Below are 6,704 nucleotides of genomic sequence, written 5' to 3' on the forward strand. Positions count from 1 at the left end.
GTTATTTAAATCTCTAATTATTTCTGCTAGATTTGAAATGAATCTCCTAAGGAAGTTTATCTTACCTAGAAATGACTGTAACTCTCTAATGTTTCTAGGATGGGTAATGGTCAAAATGGCCTCCATTATAGTAGGATCTATTCTAATCCCATATTTATATATGATATGTCCCAATAGTTTTCCCTCTTCCAGACCAAAGAGTGTCTTTTTGGGATTTAAATAAATCCCTAATTTTCTACATTTCATAAATACTCTTCTCAGGTTGTTTAGGTGTTCATTATCAGATTTAGAGAAAATTGTGATGTCATCCTGGTATACTGCTAAGAAATCATGGATCTCCTTGGCAAAATCTATATCCATAGATCTTTGAAATGTGTCACCTGCATTCATTAATCTGAAAGGAATCTTCGAATACATGAAGGTACCCCATGTAGTAAATGCAATTTTAGCTTGGTCCTTAGGTTGCGCTAAGATCTAGTTATACCCATAGAATCCATCTAAAAGTGAAATCATAGATGAGCCTACTACCCTCTCTGTATATGGTCCATTTTTGGTAGAGGATAGTTATCTTTTAATGAGACCTTGTTTAAATTTATGAAATGTACACAAAGTCTAATTTCACCCATGTTTTTCCTAGTTGTAACTAAGTTTGAAATCTAGTCTGAGTATCTAATGGGGGCTATTATTTGGGCATCAAACATTCTTTTGACTTCCTTCTCAATAGAGGGCATAAGAACTGGGTTTATTCTCCTAAGTTTCTGTTCGAAAGGATTATGATCTTCTTTTAGAGGTATTTTGTGTTGGATTATGCTGGTGTCATAAGATTTTAACTCTTCATAACTCCAAGAAAATACATCATGGAACTCTTTAAACAAATTGATATATTTAACCTTTTCCTCTCGAGGTAACGCTTTTGATATTTTGATGAGTTTTGTTTATCCTCAGTTCCTATATTAATCTCTTCTATGTCATCTCTCAGAGGTTCCATCTTGGGTTTCCTAGCTACATCATTACAGTCAAAGAAATCTTCCAAAGGTACTAATCCTTTAAGAAAAAAATTACTTTTCAAATTAAGAATCTTAGGATCATCATTCATTATTTCTTCAATCTCTACATTCTCTAAACTATCTATTTCTACTCTAATAAATTTAGTTGGCTTAGCAACATCTAAAATATTTACATCTAGGTTACTTTCTATATTATTGTCTACTGTACAGTCAGTATCTATCTTGCAATTCTGAAACTCACCTTCATTGTTCATGAAATCATAAATCTAAGAATCCTAGGAGAAAATCTGCCAATACTTTAGGTTGTCTAGTATAACAGGCCTATGTATTAATTCTGCAATATAATGATGGTTGGGTTGAAATGGAAATTTACAAATACTAGCAAAAGTGGCCAAACTGTGGGCCTAGATATTTTGTTTTCTAGGAATGGTAGCAAAGTTTGATTCCAAGAGGTCTTTGATCAAGCCTAGAATAGTATCCCTATATCTACCAAGCCTATGGTTGTTAATAGAGTATTCACCACTAATCTATTTAATAATCAACTCTTAATCGCCCATGATGGAAACACTTTTGGCTCCCAGTTTCCTAACCAATTGTAACCCTAGAATTAGGGCTTCATATTCATCCATGTTATTGTTACACTTGAAGTTTAATCTAAAGGCATGTCCCTCAACATGATTACTATCCATATTATGAATCCACACTCCTGCACCAGCCCCTAACCTATTAACAGACCCATCAAAGTCTAAATTCCATAGTTATTCATGGAATATGTTCTCACTGTCAGTTGTTTTGTATTTCAGGTCTTTAGCTATGATTTCCTTATTATCATTTTTTTCATTGTATAAGATAAAAGAGTGCATATTTGAATTCATGGACTATATGGGAAATTTTGGGGTTTTTCGTCACTACTCATGATGTATTTCATCAAGGTCTCTCTATACAGTTTTCTCGGTTGGCCAAAAACATATATGGTGGCACAAGGCATATCCAACTGCAAGGATCCCTGTAGTTTTGATCCCCATGAGTGAGATAGTAGCATTCCATATTTCGATGGGCTGTATGCAACTACAATGTCCATTAGAATGCTCTTTGCAGGCCACTGGACAAGAGTCACACATAAGTCCTTGATCATACCAAGGCAGTTAACTTGGCTGGAGTCAAAAGAAAACAAATCCTTATATGGCCTGGTAATGTCTAGGTTCAATATTTCCATTATTGCATTTGGCATCAAGTTTCGGGATGCCCCTGAGTCCAACATAGCGTTATGCAATATTTTATCATTAATGTTTAGGCTAATGTAAAAAGAAGGAACTCCCCCTTGCTGATGAATACCACTGGCCTCATGGCCAAACAATAATTCAGGCTGATCATCATTCAAATTAACAGAATCCTATCCCTCTCCTATGTTCAAAGTTTCAGTTATTTGTGACCTATCGGATTCATTCTCTACTAGTTTGCTCAAAGCAACTGATATTTTTAATTTTTTAATTTCAGTTTTGATATTGAAAGGGAGTTGAAGTTTGTTTGCTTGATTTAGATCTTCCTTAATATGTGCAGTTTGTGTGTCCTTATTCTGTTTCTCAGTATTAGGCATTTCAGTCTGTATTTCTACTGTTTTTCCTTGATTTCTCTTATTTTGATTTTTTTCAGTAATTTTCTCTAATTGGGTTTTAGTGGAGGTTATATCTGCAATCTTAGGGGTTGAATTCTGCGGTATTCCCCTAGGGAGGATTTGTAACATTTTTTAACTAGAGCTTCTTTTATTATTTTAGTCTGGGTTTGGTTGGATATTTTAATGGGAGTCCCATTATTCTTTTTACCCCTCAAGCTATATTGTTTGTGTACCTCATATATAGTTGACTCATATCCCTGTTTAAAATGAAAGGATTCACCAGATTCTAACTGCAATTTCTACAACATATATAACTCCTATTCTTCTTGAGTAAGAAAAACAATGTCTTCATCATTGGTTTCTAGTAAGTTAATCTGGGTATCATCCTCTCCTTCTTGGTTCTGTGAATCCTCGACGTAGTTCTCTTGGATGGGGGGCCTAATCTATTGATCTAGTGTAGCATTCTTTCCAACATTAGGGTTCTTCCTAAAATTTAGGTTTCTTATTGGGGGTTTTTTTTGTTGATTCTCTCATTGATTTTTCCTCTCCGTGTTTTCTAACCTATCCATGATTCTGTTTAAAATCTTAGCTAAAATATCTACTTTTCCATCTCAAGTAGAAGCTTCCACTTTAAATACATATTTCTTTTCATTCCTCATTCTTGCTTTCTTAGCTAATAAGTTAGCCTCTACACTAACAACATTCCCTTGAATTTTTTGAAGTGTTTCAAGGTTCCTTTCCCTTAGCTGGTATGACATGTCAGCGTCAAAACCATCAGGGAACTTAATTACTGCTAGGTCAGGTGGAGGCTGAATATTGGCTGGAATTGCATTGTAGAGACTATTAAACCTAGTGAAATAGTCCTGAACTGACTCATTAGGAGTTGTTCTAATGTTTTCATATTAAGAAAGTATTTTCAATGGTTTTTTCTTTCTCTCCCATCTATCAATGAATAACCTATGAAAATTGGATAAGTCTGCAATATGGTTGGTCGGAAAGGCTTTGAACCATTTCTTGACATCCCCAGTTAAAGTTTGGGAAAATAATCTCATTTGGAAATCTGCTTCATCTATCTCATACAACTCAAAAAATTTAGACATCTTGTTTACATGTTGTTGGGCAGTGTAATGACCAATAGCATAAAACAAGAAGATTTTATTGTGATAATATGTAGGCATGGCATGGAGTCGTGCATGTAAAACAAGAGGTGCATATTAGTTTGCCATTGTTGTGATTCTGGCTTGACTAGGGGGTAGAGTTGTGGTGCTTGAGGAAGGACTTGAAATTGATGGAGGTGAACTAGATCATGATGAATATGGTTTATTAATAATTGGTTTAGGTGATTGGATTGTGGTAGATAAAATTGGTGAAGTTGTGGTAAAAGAAGGGGTATTTATAGTGAGTGAAGTTTGTGCAGAAACTTCAAGGGAAGCAATAGTAAGGCCAGATACTTCAACAGAATGTTGAATGTAAGAATCACCTATATTACTTATCAATTTAGAGGCCCAAGCTTTTATCTTGTCAAAAGTATCGACGAAAAATTTATCTAAATCTGAATGAATAATCATTTTTTATTCAATGAACTGAAGAAACTCATGGTATAAGATAGTTTCATGGATTGCATTCTCAGATTTACTTCTGAATAATGAAAGGTCAAATAACAAATCAAAATGGATGTCCTCTAAAGTTGAAAATTCCTCAGGGAGTGAATTGGATCTAACTAACCTGCTATTACTGGCTTAAGTTTTTGTTGTTTTAGGTTGTCTTAAAATTATCTCTGGATCATCAACTATAGTTGTAAGGGTTTGGATTTGGGTTTTCCCAGTATAGTGAATCTTCTTAGGAGCCATAATTTCAACTTTTAAAACTGTTTTTATGAAATTTTTGAAAATTTACTTCAAAAAATGACCTTAAGGGGCTCAATATTAAATATAAGGTTTCCTTAAATTTTTATGAGACTGAGGATCGAAGTCCCCAGTATGGTCACCAGAAATGTTATCACTATGATATTTCTTTTGAAGTTAAATGAAGAAAGAAAAATCAAAGGTAACCACAAACAACTTTTGGAGATTAGGACCTAGCCTTCCTGATGCTCAGAGAGGGCTCTCTCTTTATAATTTAAATTTGTTTTATTTAAGATGATTTTAGGCTATTTATTGCATGCACTTGGGGTTTTGTTTTGAAATTTGTTGGTGGGATTACTTTTCTTAGATGAACAGTGGCTTGGTTTCTACTATTGGGCTATGGAGTCAAATGTCAAAAAAACAAGACTAGATAGAGTTCTAAAAATAGTGTCTACAGTGCAAGATAGATGAGCTACTACAGATCTCAAAGGCTAAATGGTGAATGGATTTAAATCAGGTCTAGGAAGCAATTAAGGGTTCCCTAGGCCAGACTTTGGAAGGAATGAAATAATTCTACTGAGATAGGAGAGAAATTAAGGGTTCTCAAATCCGAGTATCACGGGAAAACATGTAAATGACGAACTGTGCAAAACAGAGTGTAATTAAAAAATTCTGAGTGATATTTCCAGTTAATTCATTTAGATTTTGAACACATTTAAGATTATGAAACACATAATAAAGGTAACAAAATCACACAAAGAAAGTACTTCACTGCAAATGTCTCATCTCATGAATCCTATAGCGAAATGCTTTTATTACTTGCTCTAGTTTGTTGACTTGAAAATGGTACAATCACCCTTAGGTTCAAGATCAAAATAAATCTACAAATGTAAAATAATCCATCATAATACTTCGAATTTTGAATTATTTATACAAAAGGAATTACAAAATATCTGAAATTTCTTTAAGAAATAATTAGGAAAAAAAGGAATATCTTCTTGCAAGAAGATAGAGACAACTATTGAACTGCTTCTTGCTATCCCCATTATTAAGGTTCTGTTGGCCTTTGCTGTTTGATCTTTTTCCCTTTATGTTGCTTGGTTGTTTGGCCTTTACACTAGATGTTATGTTTTACTTTGACCTTTCAGATGATACCCTTTCATCTTATACACTTTAATCTTGTTGACTCATTAATATCCTTTTACCTTGTTGTTTCACTTTTTACTGTAGATTTATAATTTACTGTCCTTTTACTACTTTAAATCATTCATTTTTTCCCGTATTTATTCATCTGGTAGTTGGATATTGATCATTTTTCTGTATATCTCATTTGCCTATGTATATTTGGCAAAAGTGGGCTTGTTCATAAACAAGTGTTTTACCTCATGCTGGAGGTAAAACAAGTTTCAAAAGTTTGGTACAAAACTTTTCCTGTTGGCATACCCTTCATAAATGAAGTGATCACATGTTCTTTAGCCACATCCCTAATCTTCTTATTGCAATATGCATGTGTCATTAACTTGTCATTTATAACTAAGGGATTAGGTAATCCCTTTTCCTTCAATAGCTCAAATTTAGCAATGAACTTGTTGTTATCGGGAAATCTAGTGTCCACTCGGAGCGCTAGTCCCATTAAGACTGGTAGCTATCTTAGAAACAAACAAACTAAAACTACTTTCGTTTTCCTTTATGAAAAGTAGATAAGAGTGGAATGAAGGACACCAACCTCAGTCTTTCGTTTGGTTCCTTGCTCGATTCCTCTCCCTTCTAACAGATCCTTGCTGCTTCTCCTTCATCTACCCAGCTTCAAAGAGCACCTGTGGAATCAAAGCAATATAATACTATCAAAGAACATAGATCTACAATCATAAACAATATAGGACCAGATGTATATTGATCACACAAATGCATATATCATCAAACATACAAGAATGTGGAGGAAAACTTGAATAGCTTTATTAATATCAAGAATAGAAAAGAGGATTACAACCAATTGTTCTGACCTAGCATCATCCTCCAGCATGAAAGCCCTTCTTTCACCTCATGAAAAGCTTAGATCACCCAACACTATGATATTCCAACAAGAAGCCAATAGCACTTCCTTACAAGATACAAAATTCCAGCCTCTGGATCTCTGGGATGAGGGATCCATATATAGATGATTGTAGGGGGGTGAGTCAGCTTCTGGGATTTTGATTAGTGTCCTCTCTCTGGTAGTTCTTGATTCCACTTGGAGAT

This window comes from Pinus tabuliformis, chromosome 8, assembly GCF_031772625.1.
Source record: "Pinus tabuliformis cultivar Carrire ecotype Pingquan chromosome 8, CPIR1, whole genome shotgun sequence".
Taxonomy (NCBI): Eukaryota; Viridiplantae; Streptophyta; class Pinopsida; order Pinales; family Pinaceae; genus Pinus; species Pinus tabuliformis.